This window comes from Podarcis bocagei, assembly GCF_964188305.1.
Source record: "Podarcis bocagei genome assembly, chromosome: 1".
Taxonomy (NCBI): Eukaryota; Metazoa; Chordata; class Lepidosauria; order Squamata; family Lacertidae; genus Podarcis; species Podarcis bocagei.
This window is the reverse complement of record NC_138125.1, coordinates 112,085,302-112,102,442: the sequence shown is the minus strand read 5'-3', so window position 1 is coordinate 112,102,442 and position 17,141 is coordinate 112,085,302. Positions and strand designations below refer to the sequence as shown.

General features: G+C 43.3%; 1 long non-coding RNA gene across 1 annotated transcript in view; it reads right to left on the bottom strand.

Moving 5' to 3' along the window:
• The window catches only part of LOC308581871, a 429,226-nt gene that overhangs the window by 102,616 nt on the left and 309,469 nt on the right, over window positions 1-17,141 (bottom strand). The window contains exon 3 of the long non-coding RNA XR_014005338.1: window positions 5,428-5,484. This is a non-coding gene — a long non-coding RNA (uncharacterized lncRNA). The remainder of the gene's footprint in view (window positions 1-5,427; window positions 5,485-17,141) is intronic.

The window sequence follows — 17,141 nt, the reverse complement described above, 5'->3', positions numbered from 1 at the left end:
ACGCTCCCAAAGTTTATGAAGAATCTTATGGACTTTTTCTCTTTCCTCCCTGAACCAAAAGTTTGCTTTCTGCTTTGTTAAGAACCCCCCAGTTCCAAGGCTATATCTTTGTGATAAATATTCAGAAGGGGGGAAAAATCTATGACTTTTTGTTTAAATGGAAAGAAAAACTTACTCAAATTATTCCCTGCATGATTTTATTCTCTGATATTAGTCAGGTGTGAGTTGCACACTTTTGTAGCAGGCTGCCTTTTTGACCTTTCTTTAAACATTTAAGACTTAGTTCAGGAGTTCACTGAGTATGATGAGATATGCTTCTTAAGTACAAAGCAGCATTCTCCCCCCCCCCCCCAGCAAAAGGAGAACCTTTCTAAACTTCTAAATATATAATATTCTCGGAGAGCCACATCAGTCATTGTCATGATGAAAGCAGTATAAATGATAAGTTCCTACTATAGTGTGTCCCCCCCATATGAAGACCCTTTTCATGGGGAGCAATAGCTTACTGCATACCTGGCGAATGTGGAGGGGAAAACACACACACACAATTTCATTGTGGGGCAGATTGAATTGCAGACATTGTGATTCAGAGAGGAAGGAAAACTTGCTGTGCAAGTTACATGCATATCGCCAGCATGTGGATGGCCCTAAGGGCAGCACACAGAACTTCACAGACAACATATTAAATGGGCATGGGGGAAACATCCCTTTGACCCACATAAAAGGGCCCTTTGTGCCGATCTCATGAGCACAAGGAGTTATTTTGAAACAGATCAAGATGTTCGGTTTTCTTCAGAAATCAAAGGTAAATTGGCAAACACACTGCCAGCCCGGTTCCAAATGGCAATTTCAAATCTCCCTGACATTCATTTTCAGACATTTTGCCATTTGCAGAATATTTTCTATGCATTTATTTATTTATTGCATTAGGGAAAGATGCTGTGCAAGACCCCACAAGAAAGAGCAGGTTTTTATCTGGCATTAATTAAGCCTTGCCTTTTGTAAAAATGCTTCCAGTGTATTAAAAGGAGCAGAACGGAAAATGGAAAACCTAGTGCCACAGCAAGTTCCTCGTAGGCTGCTGGCCATGGGGTGGATTAAAAGATAGTTCTAAAGTGATGGGTTCCAAGGGTCTAAGAATTTTGCCATGGAATGGGGTACATGAGACAGTGGAAAAAGACAAATCTTGGAAGAGTTGGCATCTGGGGTCAAATTGTACCATTCACAGCTCATTCTATCACACTCTTTTGAAAGTTATTGTACTAGCGCTTGGTGCCTAGCTTTTGACAAATTCAGCAATTGGGAACGTGTTGTGTTTTTTTTAAAGAGATTTTGAGCTAGTTCGGGGATATGATCTGAATCTGAACTATTGTGTGTTCATTTCTAAAGATGTGAGGGTAATATCTCCAAAAGAGGAAGTTTGCCTTTTGGGGAGACTTATTTCAGGGGGGAAATGGTTTATAGATGATTTTTTAAAAAGAAGTCTTGAAGTTATGTATGTTTAAAGTACCTCTATATCAAACCAATCTTGTAGACTATCCTGTGGAAATCAGAAATACAAAGGAAGGTATGCTTGATATATTCATATATCACATTTTTAATGTAAACCATTTTTTAGATTCTGACGATTTGAACCCTATTGTGTGCCTGCATTAAAAAGGCTTTCATTAGCTTGGTGAGAAATAACAGGGATTATATTTCCATTTTCTTGCATTTTTTTTGCTGTGCTGGCTAATCTGCCCAATACACATCATAATCTTGCAGTATTGAAGTTAGTGTTTATGTCAACAAGACGCAAATAATTTCTGAAAAGCAAAGCTTGTTAAGAATTTACCAGAGTGACAAGAAAACAAGAAAATAAGCAATCGATCATCTGCTGCATCGCATTTGTGCTAATAACTACTAAGCCTATCATACCACAGAATTAAGCTTTCTGTTAAGGCCTAACCATGACGCTATACATTGAGTTATGACTACCGTTGGGTATCACCTGCAAGGTGCAGTCAAGGAAAATGATGGGTCTATTCTGGGTGGGATATTACCCAGTGCTTATATGCATTTTGTGTACAATTCCCCCTAATGCATACAATTTTGCATATATTGTTTGCTTGCAGAACTGCATTACAATACTTGGAGAAGTACAAATTTAGAAGCATAGCTTGCTTTGGGTCCACACACTGGTTCAAGAACTGCAAATTAGGCCAATTCTCATTAAAATGCAAACAAAAACAACTGCCCTGTCCATTTCTGCCGTGCGCACACAGAGAGAGATGTGCCATACATTTAAACATACAAGAAGTTTAAAATTCACAAAAGCTTTTCCAAGCATCTGGGTAGGCTTGACTAAGCAAGAATGTTTTTTATCAGGTGCCAAAAGGAATACAGCGAAGATGCCTGCTTGATATCAATAGGCAGGGAGTTCCAATGTGTAGGCGCTGCCACACAAAATGATCAAGTTCTTACAAATGTGTAAAGAGTATTCTATATTGGTGTGGCAGCGAGGAGGCCAGATAGGAAGGGAAGGAGGTTTAGAAAAATATGGCTAAGACTCCCTATTCAGTATGAAGATCTGGGAGGAAAAAGGAACATGGAGAGAATAACCCCCTCCCCTAAGTCTGAGCCCAAGACTTGCCCTATTCCTTTCATCATGCATAGATATATCAGGGTTTCTCCCTCACCCTTTCTCACTAATGAAAAGTAAACTTTAAAAGCAGGTTGTGTCATCAGAAGATTTGACAAGCAACACAAACTATTTAAGGGGAAAAAACCCCCAAGTAACAAAAGCAGCAAGTCTTTGTTATCTGTCTTACAGTCTCCTATTTTTTCAGTCCACTATCCTCACTTAACACATATTCCCTGGTCTCAGGTGCTGTGATGGTGACAGTTCTCTGCCCTCTTTTCACCTTCCGTTGCTTCCCTCCATTGCCAGAAACATTTTTTAAAGCTCTCTTTTTCCTCATTCAAAATACATGCAGTAAAACACTGGTTCTGTTTTAGCAGTCAAAAAGATGCTTGGAGCAGCATTAAATAACCAGCCATCTGTGCTCTCACTAGAGAGAGACTTTGCTTTCCACCATATATTGTATCACGAGATGTGAATTGCAACCTCCAATTAACCCCTCCAATATAAAAATTAAAAATGTATGGATGTCCATACGTACATAAATGTTGGAAAAAGACAAAGCACAAATAACCATCAGTACAACTCTTCGTTCTTCAAAATGATGAATTGGACTTATGTACATATGCACACATGCGTGTCTGCATTTATATCCCATCTTTCTATGCCAAATGCATACCCAAGGCGGCATGCAGAATAAAATAACAACAATAGCAATAAAACAAGCTAAAAAGCAATTCTTAAAACAACAAAGAAATCCAGCAGCAAGAAAACATCACAATGCAAGACACCAGCACCAGGCCCCTCGACTGTCCTCGGGTCCAGTATTGGACCACTTTGACCGGATATCCCCAGCCGATGTGGACAGATTCCTCCAAGCTGGAAAGCCCACCACCTGTCCTCTTGACCCGTGCCCGTCATGGCTGATTAGAGCGTGTCCAGACGAGGTGCAGGGCCCCCTGGGGGATATCATCAATTTGTCCCTTGGCACCGGGATATTCCCAGGGGAACTGAAGGAGGCGGTGGTGCGTCCGCTCTTAAAGAAAACATCATTAGATCCCTCAGATCTATCCAATTACCGCCCGGTCTCGAATCTTCCATTCCTGGGTAAGGTGATTGAGAGAGCGGTTGCTGAACAGCTTGGTAGGTTTCTGGATGAAACATCTGCTCTGGACCCATTCCAGTCCGGCTTCCGCGCTGGTCATGGGACCGAGACGGCTCTGGTCGCCCTAACAGATGATCTCCGCAGGCAGCTGGATCGAGGCGGGTCAGGGCTGCTGATTCTTCTAGATCTGTCAGCAGCCTTTGACATGGTCGATCACGAACTCCTGGACCACCGCCTTGCCGACGTGGGGATCCAGGGCACAGTCCTTCAATGGCTGCGCTCGTTTCTCTCTGGTCGGGGACAGAGGGTGGCGCTTGGGGGGGAATTGTCATCACGCCACTCCTTGGTGTGTGGAGTGCCTCAGGGTGCAATTCTCTCCCCGATGCTTTTTAACATCTTTATGCGCCCCCTCGCCCAGCTTGTCCGGAGTTTTGGGCTGGGTTGCCATCAGTATGCTGATGACACCCAACTCTATCTGTTGATGGATGGCCATCCTGACTCGGCCCCAGACACACTGACCAGATGTCTGGAAGCTGTGGCTGGATGGTTACGTGGGAGCCGGTTGAAGTTAAATCCTTCGAAGACAGAGGTCCTCTGGCTGGGGCGGGACGATATGGGATCGAGGGGGCAACTCCCATCTCTTGCGGGGGTGCAATTAGTGCCAGCACCGGCCGTTAAGAGTTTGGGTGTAATCTTCGATACCTCCCTCTCTATGGAGTCGCAGATTACAGCTATAACAAAGGCGGCATTTTTTCATCTCCGCCAAGCTAAGCAGTTGGCCCCTTATCTCTCTCGTCCTGACCTAGCCACTGTGATCCATGCGACGGTCACCTCCAGACTGGATTATTGTAACTCGCTCTACGTGGGGCTGCCCTTGAGACTGACCCAGAAACTCCAGCGGGTGCAGAATGCCGCGGCGAGACTCCTTATGGGGTCTTCGCTGCGAGAGCACATTCATCCGGTATTATACCAGCTGCACTGGCTCCCGGTGGAGTACAGGATCAGGTTTAAGGTGCTGGTTTTAACCTTTAAAGCCCTATACGGCCTAGGACCCTCGTACCTACGGGACCGCCTCTCCTGGTATGCCCCACAGAGAAACCTACGGTCTGCAAATAATAACATCCTCAAGGTCCCAGGCCTCAGAGAGGTTAGGCTGGCCTCAACTAGAGCCAGGGCCTTCTCGGCTGTGGCTCCAACCTGGTGGAATGCTCTGTCAAAAGAGACTAGGGCCCTGCGGGACCTGACATCTTTCCGCAGGGCCTGCAAGACAGAGTTGTTCCGCCAGGCCTTCGGTCAGGGCGCAGCCTGACTCCCTCCTCTGGCAACCTGCACATAATTCTGCTTAATTGGTTGCCATCAATTTGATTTAATTAATTTTTATAATGAAATATTTTTAGATTGTGTGATTATTTGACTGATTATTTGATTGTTGTTAGCCGCCCTGAGCCCGGCTTTGGCTGGGGAGGGCGGGATATAAATAAAATTTATTATTATTATTATTATTATTATTATTATTATTATTATTATAACTAAAGGCACATAAGCTAAGGACTCTAGTTTAGAAATATGGACCATAATAAAGCACACAAAATAGGCAGTAGGCAAATCACCCTTGTGTTGTAGTCTCATGCTGAGCAACAACTTGCTGAGCTCAGTGGAGTGGGAGGCCAGCAAACCAGAAGAGTTTCTGAGGTGTACTTACCTGGAGGCAGTCAGCGTCCAAAGTCAGGTCCAGTCCTAGGGTCGGGTGAACAGCAATCTGTGGGGTCAGACAGTCCAGGGGTCAAGGAATCTGATGATCATGGGCTTAAGACAAGCAGGAGGCAGCAAGGCAGGGCCAGGAACTGCAAGCATTTTTAACAGCATCTGACTGCTGCTGGAAGCTCTGCTTCAGAAGGCTGAAGCCAGCTGTTTCTCATCAGCACCTTCTCCTCTGTGTCCTTGATGGCTGATCAGCTGCAGGTGGAGTCACTCTGCCTTCTCCCCCTTCAGGCTGCTGTTCAGCAGGTGAAGCTGACTCCTGGCCCATGACACCTTAGGACACCACAATTCACAGTGCAATCCTAGGCATGTTTACTCACTTGTAGTTGGAGGGACATACTCCTAGGTAAGTACAACCAAACCCTTGCTTCAAGAGGTGGCAAAACAACCCCCAGCCCTCACTTGTTAAAGGAAAGGATTCACCCATGAAAACACCACCAATCACTGGTCCACATTCTTCAGTTCAGCAGTAGTCCTTTGACACTCCAGAACTAACAGGCTGTTTTGTGACTTTTAGTTGATCCTAACAAAGTTTTTGTGATACTGTTAAGATTCTTCCAACATGGAACCCAAGGATGCGTATATATGGTTTCCAGTCGGTCACCTATCCAAGCACTGACCAGAAACCACACCTGCTCAACTTCAGCAAGCTGATGACCTCTTGTGCCTTCTTTTTCATTGCTGTGGAAAAGGTTTCATGGGTTCTGACTGACAACATGTTTTCAGGACGAGTGAAGAACAGGAGCTGTCTCACATCATTAATAATCAGGACATCAATGGCTACCAAGAGTTCACACATCTTGCTGGTTTTCTCAAACGACACAGCTGCATCAGGTGTGTTGCTTTTAAAAGCACCGGTAAATCAGATAGTAGCCTTAAGCTGAAATTCTGTACACACACATATCTTTGAGTAAGTTTCATTGAGCTTAGTGGGACTTACTTCTGAGGAAGTACATTGGATTGTGCTGTTCAGGTCTTATTTAGAACTGTGCATGGAGTTTGCAGGAAATTTGCAGCAGCAGGAGCACCCATAGTATAATGCTGATATTTGGATACAGTTGTAAGAAGTTGTCTTTCATAGAGTCAGAGCTTTGGTCTGTCTAGCTCAGCATTGTCTACTCAGGCTTTCTCCAACCTGGTATCCTTCATAGGTTTTGGACTACAACCCTTATTAATCCTGACAATTGGCCATAGTAGCCAAGGCTGATGAGGGGTGGAGTCCAATTTTTTTTTGAGGGTACCATATTGGGCGAAGGTTGGCCTACTCTGAGTAGAAGCAGCTCTCTGAGGTTATGTCCTTGTTCTGCTACTGGAGATGGCAGAAATGAATCTGTGATCCTATGCATGCTTTGCCACTGAGCTATGAACTCCCCCCTCCCATAGATGCACAGACTTTGAATGCAATGCCAGCAGCTGCATTCACTTTGCAATCTGACTTTATATTGTATAGCCATAGTGGTGTTATTATATCCCGTGTTGTGATCTTGCCTTTTTCATTACTGCACCATGCATTTTATGGCTATTGGCTACAAGGCAGAGGAGATGAAACTTCAGTGTGCTAAAATGCTCACCAAAAGTGCGACAAATCGCAATGACAAGGTTGCGTTTGTAAAAGTAGCTACAGCCACTTGTGATATGTTGCAGTGGAAGGAAATAATCCTCCCCTCACTGCTCCCGCAGTCAAGGCAGGCTGTGGTATGTCCTGGTGTCGGAGATGGCCCTTGCTTGCCTCTTCACAGCTAGAGACATCTAATCATTCCACTTCTTTTTTTAAATCCAATTTCTAATCAATTCCTTTTTCAGAGAGAGAATGAATTTAAAGTAAATCATTAATGAATAATTATGCTGAGATGATAATGTTCTCTGACTTTGGCTCTTGTGGCAACTTTCCACTGTAATCAAATAAAATAGCTCCTTTGATCATTTGAGGCGGTGGCATAACCTCTTGTTATGTTCCATGGATGGATTTAGCTAGCAAACACAATGCTTTTCTCTTTCTCTCCCCCTCTCTTTTCCACTTGTGAGATTGTTTATGAAGATTGCTGTTGGTTTGGTTAAAATTAAATCCTCCGGACCACTTAATGTTGTCTGTTTGAAGATAGCAAAGTACAACCCATCTCACTCCTCTCTGTTAGAGAAAGAGCATACAAAACAATCTGAGTGCCACATGGAAACTTATGACTAGAGGACGAGACTTGATATTACATGCAGATGCTGTTACATGCAGAAAGTGAAGGGTTTTTTACATGGGAGTAGCCAAAGGGGGAAGGAGAGCAGCTGCCCCCCTAGATCAAATAAAACAATAGAAATACTTAACTAACTGACCAATCAGGGCGGTTCTGCCCCCCCCAAGTCCTGCCCCCCCCCACAAAAATCCCAGCTATGCCCATGATTCTTTCTGTCTTCTTCCCCCTGCAGAGTTCTAAATGTGTGTTTTCCCACACCTGGAACACAGCAAGGGCCAGAAGCATTGCACAGGGCAGTAGTGGACAGCCTGGTGGAAGCTGTGCCATTCAGCTGACCTGCCTCTGGCAGAGTTGCTGCTGCATACAGTGGTGCCCCGCAAGACGAATGCCTCGCAAGATGGAAAACTCGCTAGACGAAAGAGTTTTCTGTTTTGGAGGTGCTTCGCAAAACGAATCTTCTATGGGCTTGCTTCGCAAGACGACAATGTCTTGCGAGTTCCTGCTGGTTTTTTTCCCTCCCCCCCTTTTTCTAAGCTGCTAAGCCGCTTATCAGCTGATCCGATCAGCAGATAAGCTGCTAAAAGCCGCTAAAAGCCGCTAATAGCACTAATCCGCTAATCCGTCAATGGGCTTGCTTCGCAAGACGAAAAAACCGCTTGACGAAGAGAATCACAGAACGGATTCTTTTCATCTTGCGAGGCACCACTGTACTAGGATGTAGGGGCAAGGGGAGAGGCAGCAGCAGGCTGGCGTGGTGTGAACACAGTAGTGAAGCTATCTGGTGCCCCTGCTGGCACATTTGCACCACACTGACCTTGCCACCTCCTTGCCTGTCCCTGTCTCCATCCCTGAATGCAGCAGTGGCTCAGCCAGATGGAGGACAGGTATATAGCACAGCCCCACCATGCCATGTGCCAAGGGCCTGTGGAGGTAATGTAGAGAGGGGCTGTGGCATGCATGCAAAGGGGTAAGCAATGTTCCTTCCACGTTTGTCTAGTCCTAGCTTTCCCTCCAGGAAATAGTGTTTCCAGTGGGATCAAATAGGTGGGTGCAGCATCTGATTTGGTCCCAAACCATACAAGCTTAGCGGCCTATATCCAAGACACAACAGTCCAGTATCCTGGTGGAGAACAGAATGCCAAATTTGTGAATTATGGGAGTGTGTGAGCGAGGAGCTGGTGATGATTGCAGAGACAGACAAAGGTGCCAGAAATGGAAGGCACTGAGTTTACTGATGTCAGAGGTTTCACTTTGCCCCATTGAATTTCTGTGCTTGTGTTGTAGGCAGCTGCTACTGCTACTGTGCTGCTGTTTTTGCTTCCCCTATGCAAAATGTAGGAGTCCTGCGCCCCTTGAGATGCTGCTGGACTGCAGCTTCCATTATCCCTGACCAGTGGCCATACTGCCAGGGGCTGATGAGAGTGGGAATTCAATAATATCTGGAAGGCCACAAGTTCCCCACCCCTGCGCTATGCCCTCAAGGCACTGATGCCACATTTCAGATTATAAACACGAATACTAGCTAGCGCAGGCTGGTCACTACACTATATTCGGTGATGTCGGCCAACTTTGCCCGCAGCCAGGAAAGCACAAAAAGGATCAAAAGACTGTATTTCCAGACATCCCCAAACCAACACAGATTAGCCACATTTTTCACAGTTCGTTATAATCAGCGGCAGCTCTTGGCTGATTGTTATCAGCTAAAAGCATCTGGATAGCTGTCGATCAACAACCTGATACAGAAAAAAAACATAATAGCTTCCTCGCGGTTATCAAAGCGCATGTAATAATTTGTGATTGTATGATGACTGATAGTGGATGTCTAACTTATCTAAACACATTGAATTAATTAAAGCCAGTGGGGGAAATGTGTACCATATATGTTAAAAGGTCTGCTTGCCCCTTGGTCACACATGGCTTCTGTTGTGGTATACCCTTCCCCTGTTATGGGTACACACTACAGTGGAATCCCGGTGCAAAAGTTGATGCAGCGCCTGCAAGGAGCAGATAAAATGTAAACATGGAGCACACAGAAGCGTGTTACCTTCTCTCATCCACGGGGGGTAGATGGTGAAGGGTGCTGATCACTTGCTAGTTTTCAAGTATGGAGGCTGATCTGAAGGACAAGTTACATATTTTTGTTACATCCGCAATTTCATCTTTGAGAACTCCTGGCTGTATTTTTAAACCCTATTTTAACTTTATGTTTAAAAAGTGGTTTCTTTAAAAAACCCCACACCAAACGCTTAGCACCCCCTCCCCACCATTGCTTGGGGGATGGATCCAGAGTGGGCGCTCCCCAAGTCAGAGAAGGTGGATCAGGTAGCTGTGCACAGTCCTACTGTTTGGGGGAATAGGTGTTTTGTTTTTGTCACGGGAGCAGGCAATGGGTGGTGATCAAGTGGGGATTAAGGGGAGAACAGGAGCAGTTGAAGTCCTTCAGAGAATGCAAGGACTTGATTTCCTGCTGAAGTTCTAAAAATCGAAGTAGATTTTAACTTATTTTGAAACTAAACCTAAAGCTGAGCTTTTAACTTTGACAGTGGATTACCTTTAACTCTTTATATGTTGCATAATATATATAACGTTAGGTTATATTATATACTGTATTGTATATATACTTACCTTACACCCAGTGGCGTAGCGTGGGTTGTCAGCACCCGGGGCAAGGCAAGTAATTTGCACCCCCTAACCCGTGGATTTGCGCCCCCTAACCTGTGGATTTGCGCCCCCTAACCCTAACCCCCAGATGTTGCGCCCGGTGCGGCCGGCCCCCCCTGCACCCCCCACGCTACGCCACTGCTTACACCAAGCCCAGAGTGAGTTGTTTTTGTTTTGTTTTTTAAGTGTAAGTCTCTAGCTTTCATCTGTAACTTGCCTCCTCCTTTTCCACAGGTCAAATAATGCCTTCATCTACAGTGAACTAACCATATTATTTATGAATGGCTTAAATCTATATGCATTAAAGACAGAGCTCTACGTATTAACAGAGAAGCAGAGGGGGACTTTTTGCTCTAGCATCTGATTTTATTATAACAAACTTTTTCCGCATCTAAAGGAGCTGAGGTAGCTGTGAAATTTGGAGGAATGTTTACAGGGGGGAAATTTGGAGGAATGTTTACAGGGGGAAATTTGGAGGAATGTTTACAGGAAAAAATGTTTACGGGAGTTGCATAGAGTTGCTTTTATGAAAGCATCCAAAGATACTTAAAATCAGCCTTGGTAACTGTCGATTAATTTGCAGCTGGAATTTTGATTGGAACCCACCATGGTAAAAGAACGAACGCACAATAAGTATGGCTTGTTCACATTTAACTCTGCCTTGCTACACTGTTTTGAACGGGTTTCCTGAGACATCTGCAGATCTCTCACTCTTTCTCTCCTTGTCGCCCCACACCTTTCCTTAAAACACTGCTTTAACAGTTCGTGTTTTTGAAACTGGTTGTAAAGAAGACATTTCCTTGGCGCAATTGCAGTTTTTAACAACAGCTAAAACTCTTTGTAGCCAATCTCCACTGGGGTAGAACTAAAATCTGGAAGTAATCAGCAACCACTGAACATCAGAAATTCTCCTTCCCCCCCCTCAAAAAAAACCACAAAAACACATTTAGACACAGCTGGAGTCTGCTAGCAGTTGGGATAGGATTCAGGTACCTAATCCCTGGAGGTTAGTTGCCATCCCCCATCTTCCTTATCTTGTATGTGGAACTAAAAAGCCCCAGGGTGTTGATGGTTGTAAAGAAACCACAGCATCTGACACCTGCTGGGAGCAATAAATAAATAACTAGGTTACCATTGTCAGCCTGTGCTGCTTCTCCTAACCACTGCAGTGGAATTCTTTTCTTGCAGTACAGAGAGAGAGAGAGAGAGAGAGAGAGAGAGAGAGAGAGAGAGAGGAGCCCAAACTGTTTAGCCATGTAAACAAATCAGATAAGTTAACAGAAATAGCTGCGGTTAAAGCCAACAGTTTTTGACATACATGCTTGACCTGTAATACAAGCAAGACTGGTTAAGGAGTAAACAAAATTGCACCCTTCACTTCAAAGAGTTATTGTAGTAATTACTCAAGAAGCAACATCACCCACTGAGGTTCTTTGGAACCTGCTAAGTTCAGACTCCCTCCTATTTCTTTCCCCTTCCTGCCCCCCCTTTCAATATGTTTTGCATTTCCTAATTACGGCAAGTTAGGCTGGATGATCTGTGTGGGTAGAGTGACAGGATTTATTTCTAATCTTTGAATGCTTTTGCTAAACAATAAATTAGTGAGATTCTTTTGCTTCTTAATGACCAAAGGATGGCGATATCATTTCCCCTCCCCCTAAAAAAAAAAGAGATATGTCATATATCATTTGTGACTGGAGCTACTACAGAAGAGGAGTAGAAGAAAAAGTGTGAGGCTTGGTATCCGTCTACAAGCTACCAACTTAAGTGAAAGATTGATGCATTGTACAGGTTTTTTTAAAAAGCTGATTTCACGATTTATTTATTTGTTTAATTTATTTGTGTGTGTGTGTGTTTTATACTGTTGTAACAGGTCCTGGGACCTTATGGTGAAGGGTGGGTAAGAAATTATAACAAACACCAACACCGATGATGATGATGATAACAGGCTTAGTTTATCAGGTTCACCCAACAGGCAGCGGAGAGTTTCTAATATTCTGGGCTGGGCTCTGCTTGAGAAATGACTTAGTATCTTGCCCAGATTGCTATCTTGCACATGGACACAAATGGATGTTTGGCATGGCACTGTTGTGACTTAAACTGACTTGAGTATGCAGAGATTAAAAAACAATTGTGATTAATTAAGGAGCAGAGCAATCTCATCCTGTGACCAGGGCCAGCCCTGGGGTATATCTCCCTGAGGCAAAGGCAGAGATAGCACCTAAGACCCTTGCCGACGCTGCTCCAGTTTCATGTACAGAACCCGATTGGACTGGCACCTAAAACTTACTGCAACATTGGCAATGGAATAGTCTAAGGGGGGGGGGGTCCCAGGAGTGACCATGTGGCATGCACAGTTCTGTCACCAAACTGAGGGGAATATTGGGGGGGGGGGCGCTCAGGAGGTACAACCAGGATGAGCAAAAAAGCATACCAGTTATGCTTGCTATGGTTTGCCCTGCATGGGATGACTGGCTCTGTGTTCGTGCGTGCAAGGTTCTAAGGGTACCAGGCACGCTTACCAAGGTTTGTATTTCCTTTTGGACAATGAGCCCTATTCAGTATGTGTATATGCTGCATTTCCTTTGTTTAATCCTGTCTGCCATACGTAGCGAACGGCTTGTCACACATAAGGAGTTATGTATTCTGCCTAGTCTGCTTGCCCCTCCTGGGATTCTCAATTTAAATGTTAATAGGTTTTGTTACCTGGTCGAGATGCTGTTATCCAGCTCCCGTGCACGATGTCGTTTATGACTTGCCCAAACCTAATTGAAGGTTGATCTGGTTACCAGGGTAGATAAGTTCATTTCTTTGTTTGTTCTGCACATATTTCACGCCCCAGTCTTTAGTACAAAGACTTTTAGAGTGACTAACATAAGTTAAAAACACATTAATAATAAAGTCAGTAAAAGATGTCCAAAAACAGCAAGAACAAACATGGCCTCACAATATATATATATATATATATATATATAATATATATATATATATATATGAGAAACCCTACACTGACCCACATTCCTAAAAAGGCTCTCTAGAGGGTGGAAGAGACCTATCGAACATTTTGGGCTGTATCATATAGGTCTGCAGTGGGAATCTTTTGGGACTGGGGTGGGGGAAGTGAACAAATGTCCATCTAAAAACCCAAGGCAAATAAAAAGGTCCTCATCTAGCAAAGGGCATCAGACTCTGCACCAAGTAGGGATGTCAGAGGATTCTAACAAAAATAGAAGCAAAAGCAGAAATCGCCGATGTTCGTTTATTCGTCTGATAGCCGGAACAAAAATCAATCAAGCAAATACCGATCAGAATTAGCTATGCGGTTTTTCTCCCCACAGTCTGCAAAGATACAGAAATTGATGACTCCCCTTTGCCTTTAAATTACATTTCCTTTGCACTGAAATGAATGGTCCTTCCATTGAAATGAATGGTGCCATGTCATTACGTTAAATTTGAAGGGCTGCAAAAAGTGTGTTTTAAGTGCAATATACAATGTGACATTAGATGGTGATGGTGAGCCTTATGGAAAATTCAATGTATTATTTTTTTTAAAAAAGCTTTAAAAAAGCATTTGCAGAACGTTTTTTTTAATATAAAAAATATGTTTGTAGATTCCACCTCTTACATAAATTTCATAGATAATTACGTAAATAGAGAGAGAAATTATTTAGTATTTAGTGGAAATCAAACTGCTGTGTAAACAGGTGCCTTCCTACATCCCTTGCTCCAGATGTGTATTCCTGGAGAGGATGCCATAACTAGGGTACCAAAACAGAGAATACCCTATTCCTGGTCACCACTTGCTTCACCCATCACAAGTAATAGTAATAGTTACCAACTTGGATAGCTTTCAAAAGGGATTAGACAAAGTCATGGAGGAGGAGATCAATTTCTATACTAGTAACGATGGCTGCCTTCAGTATCAGAGGTGGTCTGCCTCTATACACCAGTAGATGGGGATCCTGAGTGTTATGGCTCTCATACTTTGCTTGTGGTCTTCCCATAGGCATTGGATTGGCCACTATGGGAACAGAATGCATGACTCGACGGGCCTTTCCTTTGCATGGGCTCTTTTTATGTTCTTCTAATGTTTTTGCCCTGGAAGGCAGGGGGTAATTGCATTTTATAAAAGTTTATACTAAACATTAAAAAAAAAAGTGGAAAAGGAATAGGTTTCTGAAGATGACCTCTGCATTTGGAGTAAGTCACGCAGTAAAAGGTGGTCCTTCAGGTATCTGGCCCTATGCCATTCAGGTCTTATCAAGGTATGAACGAGCACTTTGAATTATTGTTGTTTAGTCATGTCCGACTCTTTGTGACCCCATAGACCAGAGCACGCCAGGCACTCCTGTCTTCTACTGCCTCCTGCAGTTTGGTCAGACTCATGTTTGTAGCTTCGAGAACACTGTCCAACCATCTCATCCTCTGTCGTCTCCTCCTCCTTCTGCCCTCCATCTTTCCCAACATCAGGGTCTTTTCCAGGGAGTCTTCTCTTCTCATGAGGTGGCCAAAGTATTAGAGTCTCAGCTTCAGGATCTGTCCTTCCAGTGAGCACTCAGGGCTGATTTCCTTAAGAATGGATCGGTTTGAACTTCTTGCGGTCCATAGGACTCTCAAGAGTCTCCTCTAGCACTCTGAATAGGCTTCTGAATTGGGCTGAGAACCAGCACAATCATTTCAATTAGTGAGATATATTTCATTTGACTGGTCCCAGTTAATGAAAGACCTATTGCCCTGCTTCTAAATATAAGCTGGCAAGTTTCAGCATGCATTACAGCACACATTACCCTGAAAATGAGAGAAATGGTGCAAAATTTCACTGTATGTTAAAGGGGCTGTAAAATGTAGGTGTCAATTCATTCCAGCCTTGCTACAGATCATACCCCCATACATACAAACACACCCATGCCACGTTTGGAATCAAGTAGCAATAACATACTGTAAATCTGGACAAATCAAATCAAACATCAATCAATGTCTCCGATCCAAGTGAATAATAATGGTGTGGAAATTTACAGAGCATTTTAAATCTCATGATGTCATTTGACTGTCCAGATTTGTGTGACATTTGTGTATCCATTGTTACGTTTATGGCTGGATCTGTAAATTCCAATCAGAAAAAAGACAGTATTTTTGGCTGCATGTTATTTGCAGGGCTTTATAGTATTCGTGGGCATGGCAGAATCACAGACTGTGATGTTAGAATTAATGTGAAGCCACTTAAAGCATTTAAAATAGTCTACAGAACAGACCCTAAAGAAGGCTTTAAGCCTGCAATGATGATGATTATTTTTTATTATTTACATTTCACTGGCTGAGACTATTTTCCATTTCTTCTTACATGATATTTGCTTAAAGTAATTATACCAACTGAGAACAGTGGCAGATTGAAATTAAATGTTTGGATTAAATATTTTGTCAGCAAACATGCAGCAACTGCTTTGCTGCTGCTTCTCTTCATCTCTGCATACTGATTACAGGAAAGATTAGCTTTTATCTTGGCAGGTTTTAAAGAGCTTAAATAAAATGTTATTGGATATGCGACTTTTTGAAATCACCAACAAAGAATCTAAATCTGGAAAATGAAACATTAACACAAATGGGAGTGGGAATAAGTGTTGTGGGTTTGATTGTTTGTTTAAAATATCTTCCATCTTTCTACATACTTTTCCTAGAGACTTTTCACCACTGTGGGTTGCAATAAGGCAGTGGTTCCCATACCTGGACCACTTGAATATTGCTGTGGGTCTTAGCGGACCATTTAATGATTTTTTTGCCTGCTATCACAGCACCACTGCAGTGTGTGCTGTGCTAGATGCTGTATGATTTTAATTGCTGTTGTTTTTTGCTTATTTTATTTCTTATATATTCCATTTTATCCCATTGCAATTTTAATTCCATACAGTTCAAATTGTAATACAATAAAATACAATATAAGAAATAGAAACAATAAAAATGCAATTACAAATCAATTTGCATATTTAATGAGATGGATGTGCCGTCACCTGTCTTCAATCACAAATCCACAGACACAACATGGATCACCTGAATGAAGCTTGTAGATCACAGTTTGGGAATCCAAACCTGATCACTTGTAATCTTCCCAATTATGGCTGAATCAAATGCAGGCAATTTTCTCATAGCTGGAGATCGGTGCATACTTCATCCTAATCCTACAAAATTTGGAGATGAGGCATCTAGAGTTGTGCTTTTCTAGAATATGTTGATTTTAGCAGAATGAGTTAAGTGAAGTGGAGCAAGAACGTGGAAGAATGCTGCTCCAATACCTTTTCATAATAGCACCAATGACATAATCTGCAGGAGTGGCATTTGCCTGTATTTTAAGCTTGGGGCATTGGAGAACAGGTCTGGCCTGGCATACAATCCCTTTGATAACCAGGCTAGGCTCAGGCAGGGACTGGCCCATGATCACCCCATGAATCTCATGGCAATCCAGTTGAACCCTGCCAAAATGAATCCAGCCAATGTCCAACATGCTAATCACTACACCACTGTTCTCTTAATGGCCTGCCAATCCTAATAATCCATTCTTAAGGAAATCAGCCCTGAGTGCTCACTGGAAGGCCAGATCCTGAAGCTGAGGCTCCAATACTTTGGCCACCTCATGAGAAGAGAAGACTCCCTGGAAAAGACCCTGATGTTGGGAAAGATTGAGGGCACAAGGAGAAGGGGATGACAGAGGACGAGGTGGTTGGGCAGTGTTCTCGAAGCTACCAGCATGAGTTTGACCAAACTGCAGGAGGCAGTGGAAAACAGGAGAGCCTGGTGTGCTCTGGTCCATGGGGTC